The 14,316-nt window shown below is 43.0% G+C and overlaps 2 non-coding genes across 2 annotated transcripts; one reads left to right on the forward strand and one right to left on the reverse strand.

Annotated features, from left to right (window-relative positions):
- Nucleotides 1-205: 205 nt before the first annotated feature.
- trnai-aau (transfer RNA isoleucine (anticodon AAU)) lies at nucleotides 206-279 on the reverse strand. Its single transcript has one exon. It is a non-coding gene; the product is annotated as a tRNA-Ile (tRNA).
- A 5,935-nt stretch (nucleotides 280-6,214) lies between these two features.
- Nucleotides 6,215-6,305, forward strand: trnar-ucu (transfer RNA arginine (anticodon UCU)). The gene is given in 2 exon segments: nucleotides 6,215-6,251; nucleotides 6,270-6,305. It is a non-coding gene; the product is annotated as a tRNA-Arg (tRNA).
- The last annotated feature ends 8,011 nt before the right edge of the window (nucleotides 6,306-14,316 follow it).

Raw genomic sequence — 14,316 nt, forward strand, 5'->3', positions numbered from 1 at the left:
CAAATGAAGTGTTCTGAGAAAAGCAAAGCAGAGAAAGGACATTTTCCCGTGTGCATGTAGATGGGCGACTTTGACACGGCTTGATGAAGTCTTGTGGATTCTACCACTGCTTAAGTGCACTACTACGCTTGCCTTCAGGGAGTTTCATCTATAACTTGCAAAAAACATGACTCTTACTGGACGAACGAGCACCTTGGATTGGCATTGGCTGATGTGGGGATTGAACCCAAGATCTTGGCGTTATTAGCACCACGCTGTAACCAACTGAGCTAACCGGCCAGCAAAAGCTATCAGTGTTTTAGAAGTGGGATTTGAACACACGCCTCCATCCATCCGTCAGACGGCCAGCACTGAAAGCTCAGAAGCCTGCGGTTTGAACCTGGCTTCCGGCGCCTGCCACCGCTGGCTCAAGCCGGAGGAGCACTCCGCCACGGAAGTTGCCGACCTGGTGGCCTTGGAGCAGTTCATCTGCCATCTCCCACGTCCTCACGTCCAACCCGAAGACCTGGAGGAGGTCTCCAGGCTGGCACAGAACCATCATTGCCTGGGACGATGCCACCTTCTGATGCCCGATGGCAGGCACCCTCCCTTCCGTTCCCAAGACCCCGACTGTCCTGGATACCAGCACGTTGCCAAACACCACACCTAAACATGTTTCTCCCCAACCCACTTCCCCTTCTTGCCTTACCCGTCCCAAAAACAAATCTGTCTCCTTAGCTCCTTCTTTTTCTCTCTCTCCCGGCAGTGTGCGGTCCCCTGGAAAAACCACGGTGATGTGCCGGCGTTGCGGGCAGCCTGGACATCGCCCGGCCGGGTGCTCGCTAGTGAAAACTATCTATCTAATATTAAGGATCATAGGCTCTCATCTGATTTGGCTGGGGCAGGTCACCTGGGTCGTGACAAGACCTTAAGCCGGATAATGGACCGATTCTTCTGGCCAGGCATCAAAAAGGTGGTAGAAAGATGGTGTGCTGCCTGTCCGGAGTGCCAGAAGACCAATGCCAGTGCAGTACCGCGGGCTCCGCTGGTACCGCTGCCTCTCATGGAGATAACATTTGAGCGCATTGGGATGGATTTGATCGGTCCGTTGGAGAAAAGCTCCCCGGGGTATCAATTTGTGCTGGTCATAGTAGACTATGCCACTCGGTACCTGGAGGCAATTCATCTACGGACAATGTCAGCGACTAGGATCGCCGAGGAGCTGTTTAAGGTCTTCACTCGGGTGGGGATCCCAAAGGAAATCCTGACAGATCAGGGCTCTCCATTCATGTCAAGCGTGATGCGAGACCTCTGTAGGCTGCTGGGGATAAAGTCCATCAGGACCTCAATCTATCATCCCCAGACAGACGCCCTAGTGGAGCGCTTTAATAAAACCCTAAAGAACATGATCTGTAAGTTTGTGAGCACAGACGCTCGGGACTGGGACAAGTTATTGCCACCCCTGCTGTTCGCTGTACGCGAGGTGCCCCAGATGTCCACCGGCTTCTCTCCCTTCGAGCTGCTGTACGGGAGGCGGCTGAGGGGCATCCTCGACTTAATAAAGGAGGACTGGGAGGCGACCGCCCCCTCCCAGACCTCTATGGTACAGCACATCCTGCACCTGAGAGATCGGCTATCGGCACTGGGGAAACTTGCACAGTCGCATCTCTTACAGGCCCAGGAGCGACAACAGCGCATGTACAACAGGAGAGCCCGGTTACGATCGTTCACCCAAGGACAAGGTACTGGTGTTATTCCCAAATTCAACATCTAAACTGCTGGCTAAGTGGTAGGAACCCTTTGTGGTCACACGCCGCTTAGGGGATGTTGATTATGAGGTGTGTCGCCCGGATCGTCGGTGGGAAAAGCAGATCTATCATCTGAACATGCTGAAGAAGTGGCGAGAGGAGGAAGCATTGGGTGCTTCTAGTTCCCCCCACAACAAAGAGTCTGAAGCCGCTGTTTCTGAGGTTCGCACTGAACTCAATTTAACAAACGCCCATTTAACAAACGCCCAGAAACAGCAGGTTCGCTCTTTATTGTGCCACTTCCAGCATGTCTTTTCTCACCGACCCGGGCTCACACCTCTCATTGAACACCACATCCACACGGCACTGGACACCTGCGTGCGTGTCAAACCCTATCGCACCCCTTATTACAAAAAGTAGGCTGTCAATGAAGAGGTGCAGAAGATGTTGGAGCTGGGAGTCATTGAAAAGTCACAATCGGAATGGTGTAGCCCTATAGTCTTGGTGCCAAAGCCTGACGGCAGCACTAGATTCTGCGTTGATTATAGGGAGCTCAATGCAGTGTCTAGGTTTGATGCCTATCCGATGCCCCGTGTGGATGAGTTGCTGGATCGGCTGGGCGCTGCTCACGGAAAACCCGGGCAAGTGAACAGTTGGGAGGAGGGAGACCAAGTATCTGGGGTACCTCTTAGGAGGGGGGCAGGTACGGCCAGTCGTTGACAAAGTGACCGCTATTGCCTCCTGTCCGCCTCCTAAGTCCAAAAAGGAAGTTCGGCAGTTTTGGGGGTTTTCCGGGTATTATCGCCAGTTTCTGCCGGACTTTGCCACCCTGGCTTACCCCCTGACCGAAGTGACGCGAAAAGGTGCTCCAGATACGGTCCAGTGGACGGAGCAGTGCCAGGTGGCTTTCCAGGCGATTAAGGACCGCCTCTGCCAACACCCTTTTTTTAAATGCCTTGACTTCTCTCTCCCTTTCATTCTACAGACCGACGCCTCAGAAGTTGGAGTGGGCGCGGTCCTGTCCCAGAGTGTTGGGGGTCAGGAACACCCCGTCCTCTATCTAAGCAAACAATTATCGCCCAGGAGCGTAAATATAGCACCATTGAAAAGGAGTGTCTCGCTATAAAGTGGGCTGTGCCCTGTTTATTTAATCCCTCTCCCTCCCCGACGGAAGCAGCTAACCGACAAGAAGGTGGACTGAGTCTATTACCCCTGTCTGCCCGGAGCACCCCGATTGTGGACACTTTTTGCTTTTGCTTTTGCTTTTGATTTTGTTTTTGTTTTGTATCTCCGCCCTTTTTTGACATACCTGAACTCAATAAAGCCCGGACACAACCGAAACCGGAGACTCTCCCTCTCTCTCTCCCCGTTATTTGTGTCCGGCTTTCACAGTAGGCTATTCAAGAAGGGGGGCTCAAAGATGGCCAGATATAAATGTATCTATTTTATTTTATTTTATTTATTGTGCTTTGTTGGCACAGTGTTTAATGTTCAGTCTTAAATATATATTTTTTAATTGTAGTTTTGTAATTGATTTTGTCTTTGAAAAGCAAGACAAAATAATAAAAAGCACATTTTAGACTATTTAATTTATGCAATGGTGAAAAAATTGTCAAAATAACTGAAATGTAAAAAACAACAAACAAAAAAAAACTATCAAAACAATCTGATGCATTTAAAAGAACAATAACGGTCAATGCATTTGACAAATAAAAAAAACATCAAAACATTCACAAACAGTGAAACCAGTGCTATTTAGAAATAATTAATACAATCATTTCCATAATTTCTTTACGTACTGTTGGAAATATACCATCTGGCCCAGGTGATTTGTTTGTTTTTAATTCTGCTAGTCCCTTTACTACCTCCTCCTCATTTATCCTGATCTCTCTTAGGGTTTGACTGGACTGGTTGTTAACCTGTGGCATGTTATCTGTTTTTTCTTTAGTAAAAACCTCAATATCGTCAGCTCAGCATACCTTAGTATAACTTAATATAAGCAACAGAGATGCTGCTGTGAAGGAGTGCAATAGTCTCTATAGCTGCTCTGTCACAGCCACCTCAATAAATACATCAATTCATTAATCATTGTATTGACTTCAACCATTTAAACACATGTAATGTTTTGCTTTATGCTAGGGGTGGCTAACCCTGGTCCTGGATTTGAGCCCCCACCTCCCCAGGGATCTGTATTGGCAAACTGCTGAGCTGATGATATTGACTGCAAAGGGGAATCTCTCTGGAATGGTCCATTATACAGGGGAGCTAAAGACCTCCAGGAAAGCACTAACCTGTGGCCCTGGGGCCCTGGGGTTTGTCTGCCTAACGCTCGTCCTCTGTTCTTTGGGTCTGCACTGGTTCTGGTCCTATCTGACCAACCTGTTCTGAATAGGGCAGTGGTTCTCGACCTGCGGCCCGTCACACATGGAAGTGCGGCCCACGATATGACACCCACATTTAACACTACAAGCGCAGAGCCGGTCAATTTGACCGTTTTGGTTATTCAAATTTGAATTATACTGTGTTCCAAAATACACTGCGCATATACCCATTCGTGACTATTCCTAACTATATGTATTAAACATGCCTACAGCGTTTTAGCTGCATAAACACGAAAATAAATAAGTTATAAACACATTTACCTAGAATAGCCAAAATCGGGTTATTTTGACTGGTCATTTAAATACATAATAAATCAAATATAACACATAATCCTGCCTTCCCTTTACAATAGAGTCAGTCTGGCACTCAAGTGGCGATCTCTACCTGTCTACAATCTTTCATGTGCTTGAAAAACACATGCATTGTACAGCATTACAGGTGTTTTCTTACAAATGTAGTAAGATTGAGTGGATACAGTGATTACCCGCAAATCAACATGGATTTGAAACGGAGATTGAAGAGAGCTCGTTTTGGAAATTGGACAAGTAAAATCATGTTCTGTGAAATTGCAGTGTCTCACCACACAATAAGATGAGTTACAACAACCTCAACTTGAACAGAATTGTAAAACTTTAAATAACGTGTTCAGGTAACCACAAAACATATGTTCTATGAACGTTTTGTTTAATGCGCATGTGCCAAAACCATCACGTCATGATGACATACTACTTTACCGGAGTTGAGACATTTTTTGTATTAATTAGCATGGGATAAAGTTGCTGATCATGCAAGAAAAGATGAAGTAGCCCGCGTTTGAATGATTATAGATGGACTTTGTGGATTGCAAATAATGAAATTAATAAGTACAGTGGGGGAAAAAAGTATTTGATCCCCTGCTGATTTTGTACGTTTGCCCACTGACAATTAAATGATCAGTCTATAGTTTTAATGGTAGGTGTATTTTAGCAGTGAGAGACAGAATAACAACAAGAAAATCCAGAAAAATGCATTTCAAAAGTTATAAATTGATTTGCATGTTAATGAGGGAAATAAGTATTTGACCCCTTCGACTTAGTACTTGGTGGCAAAACCCTTGTTGGCAATCACAGAGGTCAGACGTTTCTTGTAGTTGGCCACCAGGTTTGCACACATCTCAGGAGGGATTTTGTCCCACTCCTCTTTGCAGATCCTCTCCAAGTCATTAAGGGTTCGAGGCTGACGTTTGGTAACTCGAACCTTCAGCTCCCTCCACAGATTTTCTATGGGATTAAGATCTGGAGAACTGGCTAGGCCACTCCTGGACCTTAATGTGCTTCTTTTTGAGCCACTCCTGTGTGTTTTGGGTCATTGTCATGCTGGAATACCCATCCACGACCCATTTTCAATGCCCTGGCTGAGGGAAGGAGGTTCTCACCCAAGATTTGACGGTACATGGCCCCGTCCATCGTCCCTTTGATGCGGTGCAGTTGTCCTGTCCCCTTAGCAGAAAAACACCCCCAAAGCATAATGTTTCCACCTCCATGTTTGATGGTGGGGATGGTGTTCTTGGGGTCATAGGCAGCATTCCTCCTCCTCCAAACACGGCGAGTTGAGTTGATGCCAAAGAGCTCGATTTTGGTCTCATCTGACCACAACACTTTCACCCAGTTCTCCTCTGAATCATTCAGATGTTCATTGGCAAACTTAAGACGGGCCTGTACATGTGCTTTCTTGAGAAGGGGGACCTTGCGATGTTTCCAACCAGCCCCAACGGTCCAGCCACAGACACACACACAAGACAGCCACAAGCACAGACTGCCACAGACACACAGACAGCCACAGATAGACACACAGACAGACACACACACACAGACAGACTGCCACAGACACAAAGACAGCCACAGATAAACAGACAAACACACAGTGTGCCTGACAAATACTTCCCCTCATAGTCAAGTCAACATGAGTCGCATTATCTAAAAGAAGAACCATTCATTTCCTTTCGTCTCAATATCAGCGAGACAGGGATTAAAAAAACACATCTGTAAATGCTACTTGTACAAGCACGCTGAGATGCCCCGTCATCAGTAGGCGTGCAGAACAGTATGGCGATAAATGTCTTGTGGGGCTCTGTGGCGCAATGGATAGCGCGTTGGACTTCTAGTGAAAAGGGCAGTGGTCATTCAAAGGTTGTGGGTTCGAGTCCCACCAGAGTCAGTGCTCACTTCATGAAACTTACAGCTTGCTGGTCTTCCTCATGACAGCCAGAGGTATCTTGCAGTCAAGTGCCTCGCTGACGCCTTCACTTCTTACTTTTCTGGAATGCCAACTTTGTCCCAAATCCTTGCTTGACTATCAAGACCTCATACCCTGCTTCTTTTCCTAGCCACTGTCACTGTACCAGTCCCCCTCCGTGTCAGTTGCATCTCCGGGAACAGCTGGATCAGGTGGCCTTGTACTTAAGGCCATGGACTACTAAGCCGTTGTGTTTTGCACACGTGGCTTTCTATCCCACGTGTCGGTTAAAGTGGAGAGTTTCCCCAGCAGCGGCAATGATGACAATAACTAAGGACGTGACGAGTGCCACAGAGAAGGTGACCTCAGACTACCACTCGGGCTCCACCTCGGTCTAAGAGAGCAGCACCTGGGACGCCCAGCACGCCCCCCCCACCCTGGATCCAGCGATAATATAGAGAGCACAGAATTAAAGCGAGAAAAGTAAATTCGGATACTTGTGAAAGTCTACAGAAGCCCCCGCACTGCGACTGTCTGTTTACTCTGATGGTGCTCAATTCATGTTGCCGTTCTAGATAAGCAGCCTGTGTCATTAATGCTGGCTGAACACGGCTGATCGTGGCACAGAGCGCCAGCAATTGTGAAAAGGCACATTAAATCGGTTATGGTTCCTTTCATCACTTAGCTGGCTTGCCCTGTGTGATAAATGTCTGAGCTTTTATCGAGATCATGTATTCTACAATTTATGACAGTTGAGCAATAACATATAAACTGTTTTGCAGGTGCCTGATTTTGTGTGCCAGCCTGTTCCAGCATGGCAGCAGCTACCCAGGAATAAGTGTGTTCTGTACATAGCGTAGTGCTTTGCCAAACATAGTGCATTGTTTCTCTGACAGCAGATGGTGAAAGTTATCTAATATGTAAACATTGGTACAGGATTAAGTTAGTAACTCAAAGGTGTTGCCCTTTGGGTCAGATTGCAACACAAGTGGAGGATACGCACTAAATTGCAGCCTAGTATATAATTTCCTGGGGGATTGTACGCACCTGGGGAGCCCTGTGAGCACATTCTGCTTCTTATTTTGAAAATGGAAATGGAAAGCTTGTTAAGCTTGTGAAGAGCTCTGTTGAGGTGCACCACTACACAGTTAATATGTTTATGCTGTCAAAGACTCTCCATTTAGCAATCTACACAACATTACTGAGAGGGTATCGAATTTCTGTAGCAAATTAACTGAACCACCAGTTTTTTTTTAAAAAGGACAAATTAATAAAATCGTCTTGAATGGTTCAAAAACTGTACTCCTTGGTTTAAGTACATTTGAAGAAAGTACTAAGAGCAACAGGTGACCAAGTATTGGATGGATATCATATGTATAATCACCAAATATGTATTATCAATAAACAAATGGTTCTTTCATTAGAATATAAAAACGTGACTCTTCAGAGCACCGGTCGGGCTGCAGCCTCGCAGTCCTACACTGCAGTCTGCCTGAACTCCCAGCATAACCTGACCCCGATCGTAGATCCATGCCTGGGGGCATCGAATAAATCACATAATCCTGAAATTGAATCTTATACAAACAAAATGAATAGTTATCCTATTAAAACAGTAATTTTTCATTGGCTTGGAGAGACCTGGTTAAGACCAGACGACACTATTCCATTAGTAGAAGCCTCCCCTATTGACTTCTCTTAATGCCAGAAGGCCCGTACAACAGGCTGTGGGGGGGGCCTAGCCACCATCTACCGCACAGACTACTAAACCATTTGACAGCTTCACATCTTTTGAAATTCACCAGGTTTAGGCTTAATCCACCTTCAGCTTATAGCTGTTTATAGGCCATCAGGCCCCTATTCCTGTATTATGACCGAATTTAGCGATCTCTTATCTGACTTAGCCATTCACCATGGTAAACTCTGGTAAAATGTTTTGGGGGACTTTAACATACATATTGACATTAAAGACGACCCCCTCAGTGTTAGTTTCTTGTCCCTATTGGAGTCTGTAGGCTTCACTCAGCATGTGTCAGGACCCACACATCATCACAATCACACACTGGATCTAGTTATTAGCCATGGGGTACAGATTCACAACTTAATAATATCACCCCAGAACCAGATGATTTCTGACCACTGCCTTATTACATTTGAGCTGCCTGGAGTAGAATCAGACACACAGGAGAGGAACATAGAAACTTGCTGCCTAAATCCTACTGCTATTCATAAGTGTACTACTCTGTTGCCAAATGCTAGCTTTATCAAAACGGGATCTGTAGATGAATTATTAAATAATTTCAACAATACACTAAGCACTGCTTTAGATACAGTAGCTCCATTAAGGACACGACAGATTAAAGCAACAAACCACTCACCATGGTTTAACGAACACACTCGCTCACTTTAAACAGGATGCCGTAGATATGAACGTAAATGGAGAGCAACAAAACTTCCATATGGTCTTCCATATGGCATTATAAAAAGATACAAGCAAGCCCTGTCCTCTGCTAGGTCTGCCTACTACTCTAATTGAATAGAGACGCATAAGAATAACACGCGATTTCTTTTTAATACAATATCGACACTTACTAATCAGCATTTAAAGCCTTCAGAGGTTATCCCCCCCAATATTATCTGCAATGACTTCATGGATCATTTCAATAGCAAAGTTAACGGCATTAGAAAACAGACAGAAGTGGAAACACACACAAATGCTATAGCCGATGTCTGCAGTCCTTCACAGCCCCTGCCTACCTTGGACTCATTTAACGCAGTAAATCACCAGGAATTGGTCTCCTTAATTACTAAAATGAATACTACAACCTGCGCACTAGACCCTATATCCACTAAACTGCTAAAACAATCTCTGCCATTCATTATTCACATAATGCACAATATTATTAATTCATTATTAGTTTTTGGTTTTTCTCTCCTCCGTGCCTAAATGGTTTATTTATTTAAATGTTCACTTACTTTATTTTAGATCATGTAAACTGTTTACAGGTCTATATTTATTTTACTTATTTTACTTGTATTTACGTATTATTTTATTTTGCTGTACATTTGTTGTGTTTACCACTCTGTAAAGCACTCTGTGGCTACCCTGTGATTATTGATTGAATAAACTAAACCAAAAGAAGTCCAATGACACTGGTGCTTTAGTATAGGATGGCACAATTGGTGAAGTCAGCATATGTTTGCTTCGAACGTGTCCAGTGCAGAGAGTTTCTTTTACAGACTTTACTATATTTTCTGGATTGTCTGTTACATAACCAAGCTATACATATGGCTTGATTTTGTTTTCCCTTGCCTTGCCTTATACCATTTCCTAATATTTTGGTTAGGTACTGTGTTATTTTATGAGGGGTAAAAAATACATTACATTTCCTATTAAAAGTAAGATAAGACAGAGTTGAGAAAATAAAGTAAAATTAAATGTAATTTGTATATTTTGTTTAATTGTGAATGTATTGTATACAAATTACAGATTGTTTTGTTGAATTTTGTAACTTTCGGTGACAATCATGTTACACAGTTAATTTGTTTTATTTAAACTATTTGAATTCTTCTGATTAAAATATAAAAATGTAATTCTAGTAGTCCCACAGTTGGTTAGTACAATTCCTAACAGAAACTACATCATTAAATCAAATCCGGAATAAGGTTCTTTAAAAGCACCAATCAGGGGTAGGAAATAAGAACGTTTCCAAGGCATTGAATATCCCCTGGAACACAGTAAAGGCCATTATTAAGAAATGGAGATAAAATGTGAAGACTGTGAATCTGCCTAGATCAGGTCATCCTCAAAAACTGAGTATCTGGGCAAGAAGGGCACTAGTCACAGAGGCCACCAAGAGTTACAGTCTTCCACGGCTGAGTTGGGGGAGACAGTGCAGACTGCAGCAATAGCCTGGGTGCTTCACAAAAGTGGCCTTCATGGGAGAGTGGCAAAACGAAAGCCATTGTTGAAACAAACTCACATCAAATCTCGGCTAGATGAGTCTGATAAGACCAAAATAGAGCTTTTTGGCCTCAACGCCAAGCACTATGTTTAGCGCAAGCCTAACACTGCACATCATCCTGAGAACACCATCCCTACCGTGAAGCATGGTGCTGGCAGCATCATGCTATGGGGATGCTCTGCATCAGGACAAATACAGGGCAAAATGGATGCAGCAAAGTACAAAGAAACCCTGGAAGAAAACCTGCTGGAGTCTGCAAGAGACCTGGGACTTGGGAGAAGATTCACCTTCCAGCAGGACAATGACCCCAAACATACAGTCAAAGCCACACTGGAGTGACTTAAAAACAAAAAGGTGAATGTCCTGGAGTGGCCCAGTCAAAGCCAGGGCCTCAATCCAATTGAGAATATGTGGAAAGATTTGAACATTGCTGTTCACCAAAGGTCCCCATCCAACTTGATGGAGCTTGAGCAATTTTACAAACAATGGGCAAACATTGCTGTTTCCAGATGTGCAAAGCTGGTAGAGACTTATCCACATAGACTCATGGCTATAATTGCTGCCAAAGGTGCCTCTACCAAATATTGACTGAAGTGGGTGATTACTTATGCATTCAATTATTTTCTGTTTTGTATTTGTAATTCATTTAGAACAATTTGCAGTTTTCACTTTGACATTATGGACATTTTCTGTGTTGATCAGTGGCAAAAACTACAAAAACTGATTTCCTGTTGTAACACAAGGAAATGTGGAAAAGTCCAAGGGGAGTGAATACTTTTGAGAGCCACTGTATACAGTGTATATATATGTGTGTTTGTGTTTGTGTGTGTGTATATATATATATATATATATATATATATATATATATATATATACACACACACACGTTAAATATAAAAACATTAGCACTAGTCAGCAACTTACAACCTATTTTTATTTTTCTATTTGCAGGGTTCACACACACACACACACACACATATATATATATAAATATATATATAGTTTAATTCTATAATATTTAAATATAATAGCCTACATTTAAAAATAAAATAAAAATATGACTTACCTGTACTACTCACCCATTCCCAGTCACCTCTCCCAGCTCCCTTCATTCAATCATTCAATCACATTCCTGAAACCCATGTGCACTTCCACAATGCCCCTCTGCTGCCATTCACCCTGCACCTCCCAACCTGGTTTTCTGTTCCACTTATAAACCCCTCACTGTCTCTCACACATTCTGAAGTTCTGTCAGCTCTTTCTACAATTCCAAGCATTCTTTCTTGTTTAGCATTGTCTCAGCCTTGCTTCCTTGACTTCCCGACCACGACCTTGCTCTTCCCCTGTTTGCCTGATCGCCTGACTCTTGCCTGTGACCACGACCACGTCTTTGCCTTGCCCTTGATTGCCCTGATCTGATCGTATCTGACCCACGACTGTCTGACCACTTCTACCACGCACTGCAATTGGTTCCCGTGTTCCTGTGCCCCACGGTACGTTACAGAAACTTTACCTGCTTCTTAGAGATTTGAAACGCTCTTCATTGTAACGCGTGCAGGTTACCTGCAGGTGACGGCGAGTAGTTAAGAGAAATAACCCACACGCTGGGTTGAGATCTCAGAGCAGTAAGAAACTAGACTCAACACACAACCCAATGATTGGGTTCAAATTATTACCCAGCACATTTCAGAGTGTAGACTCAGGGTAGAAAAGGCTACTCTCCATGCATGCTGGGAGAGGCTTAGAGCAAGGAGTGCTGTTTTACTCTTCTGTGTTCAACTCTCAATAAAGGAATTTAATTAAAAAACATAACATTTTGTATTTATATATTTTATTATTATTTTTAAATGACAATGCTGGAGATTTATGGGAATTTGCATATCAAATACACAAGAAAACATGAGCTATAACACAGGGAATTAAGGCTATTTAAGATTGTGGAGAACAATAATAGCAGATTATAAAATAATTGGGATTTTAAACCTGACTCTCGTGTATTATTGATAAGTGCATGCAACTTCATAATTGATCACTAATAACCACCTTGAGCATACATTGCTTTAGATCTTGATCAAGGCTGAAAGAAAGATCATCTCATTGCCAGTTTAGCTGGTCACTTTAGCCAGGTTTAGCCAGGTTACATGGTCAACCAACCAGCTTGACCAAGTTGGTCTTTCAAATGACCATCTCCCAGCATCATATTGTCATTTACCAGCTTTACCAGCATCAAACCAGCTAAACCAACTTGGACCAGCAATAGACCAGCATTGCCCATCATGAACCACCTTGGCCCTCTTGGAATTGAAGCTGGTCTGAGCTGATTTTCTCAGCAGGGCAGGGAGACAGTAGACAGGTGAAATTGATAATTAAATTATTAGAAGGGAAACCACAAAACTTGAGACAGGGGTGACAGCTAGCGGTGATCTGGGGAATCCATGCAGCAGGTCCGACAACGAGACACTTGGCACCGGCAGCACATGCTTCAGTGCTCTGGGAGTGTTTATAGCCTGTGAGTTTAACACTTCATGACTGACAGCTGCCCTTCATGCCAACACAATACACATCAACAATGACTTTCATCACCATGTTAATCTGGACACTCTGCACTCAGGGTGGGAATTATTTTGATTTTATTATTTCCATTTTGTATGTATTTCTTTGTAATATCTAAACAGGCACACATCAAACTCATAGACCAAATCAGATTGTTTTCATGTATATTACATATATATGTAAGCATTGTTTTTATTCTTCGTTTCCAGAATCCAGCGGACAGTATACTGTGACTCAGACTCCATCAGTGAAATCTGTTCAGCCAGGAGAGACACTCACTGTGACCTGTAAACCCAGCAGTGCAGTGTATATTAACAACATCCTACACTGAGACCAACAGAAAACTATTTTGCCACTACCCGTCAGTCTGGGATCCCCATTATAGTGTTGGGCTGTGGTGAATGAGGGCCCAGAGTGTGAGCCATCTCTGAGTGACTGTGCTACACTGCTCCACAATATCACAATATGTACTGCTGGTCATAGCAATACAACAATAACAATACCCTGCACACAACACATGCCCTTAATAAGCTCCTTCTCTGTCAGAGGGCAGCCTGAGACACGTCTTGGAATCCAGCATGACTTCACTAATGACAAATAGTACATAGATTAAAAAAAAAAAGTTTCTACCTACATTAGTCAGCTAATGTGTCACCTCACCCCTTTCTAGAAAATAAAATGATATTTGTTACATCAGTAATACTTGCATATCATATGAAAGAGGCAGACTGGGACACAGATTAATGTGATTAGACATTAGTATTAAACTGGGATCTCTGAAAGGGGTAAAAATAGAAGAAAACCAGGAAAGTGTCCCACCCCTATCAAGTCCCACCTGTGTTCACAGCTCCCAACTCATCTAACTGTCTGTGACAGGATTTGGATGAAGGAAGCTGCTCTGCATACCTGTCCTCCCCGAGGTAACTGTATTTAAACTGCATTTTAGGTAACTTTTGTTTAATCATTCTGACAATGGATTTTATGTATTTTTTGCTTTGTTTTTATCCATCTTTAAACTACTGTTATATTATGATTTGTAACGTACAATAGTTTTAAAAGTCATCTGTCTAATTGCCACTTGGTGAACGGGTAGTTGGGGTTTCTTATTTGAATGGTTTCTTTTTTGGAGTTGAGTTGTTACAATGATTACGATTTGTTTTCACATTGAGAGTTTGGTTTTTAGTGTGGTTTATTTGTTTATTTTACTTCACTAACCCCAGTTCGCCTGTGGCATTTAAGATGAATAATTATTGAATCGTTTATTGCATATCCTGCTTTTATTCTTGGATTTTTCCTTGTAATAAACTGTTAAACATTTTGTACAATTTATTCCGGTCTCTGCTTACTTTTATTTGATTAAAAAGATCTTGTAGGGGGAAACCTGAGTTGTGTGCATTATATCTAAAACTATTTGGGCGAAACGAGTGGCATGGTCAGTAATTTAGCCAAGGGTAAATTATTATGATGCACAAGACAAT

Source organism: Amia ocellicauda, unplaced genomic scaffold (assembly GCF_036373705.1).
Source record: "Amia ocellicauda isolate fAmiCal2 unplaced genomic scaffold, fAmiCal2.hap1 HAP1_SCAFFOLD_134, whole genome shotgun sequence".
In the NCBI taxonomy this organism is placed as follows: domain Eukaryota; kingdom Metazoa; phylum Chordata; class Actinopteri; order Amiiformes; family Amiidae; genus Amia; species Amia ocellicauda.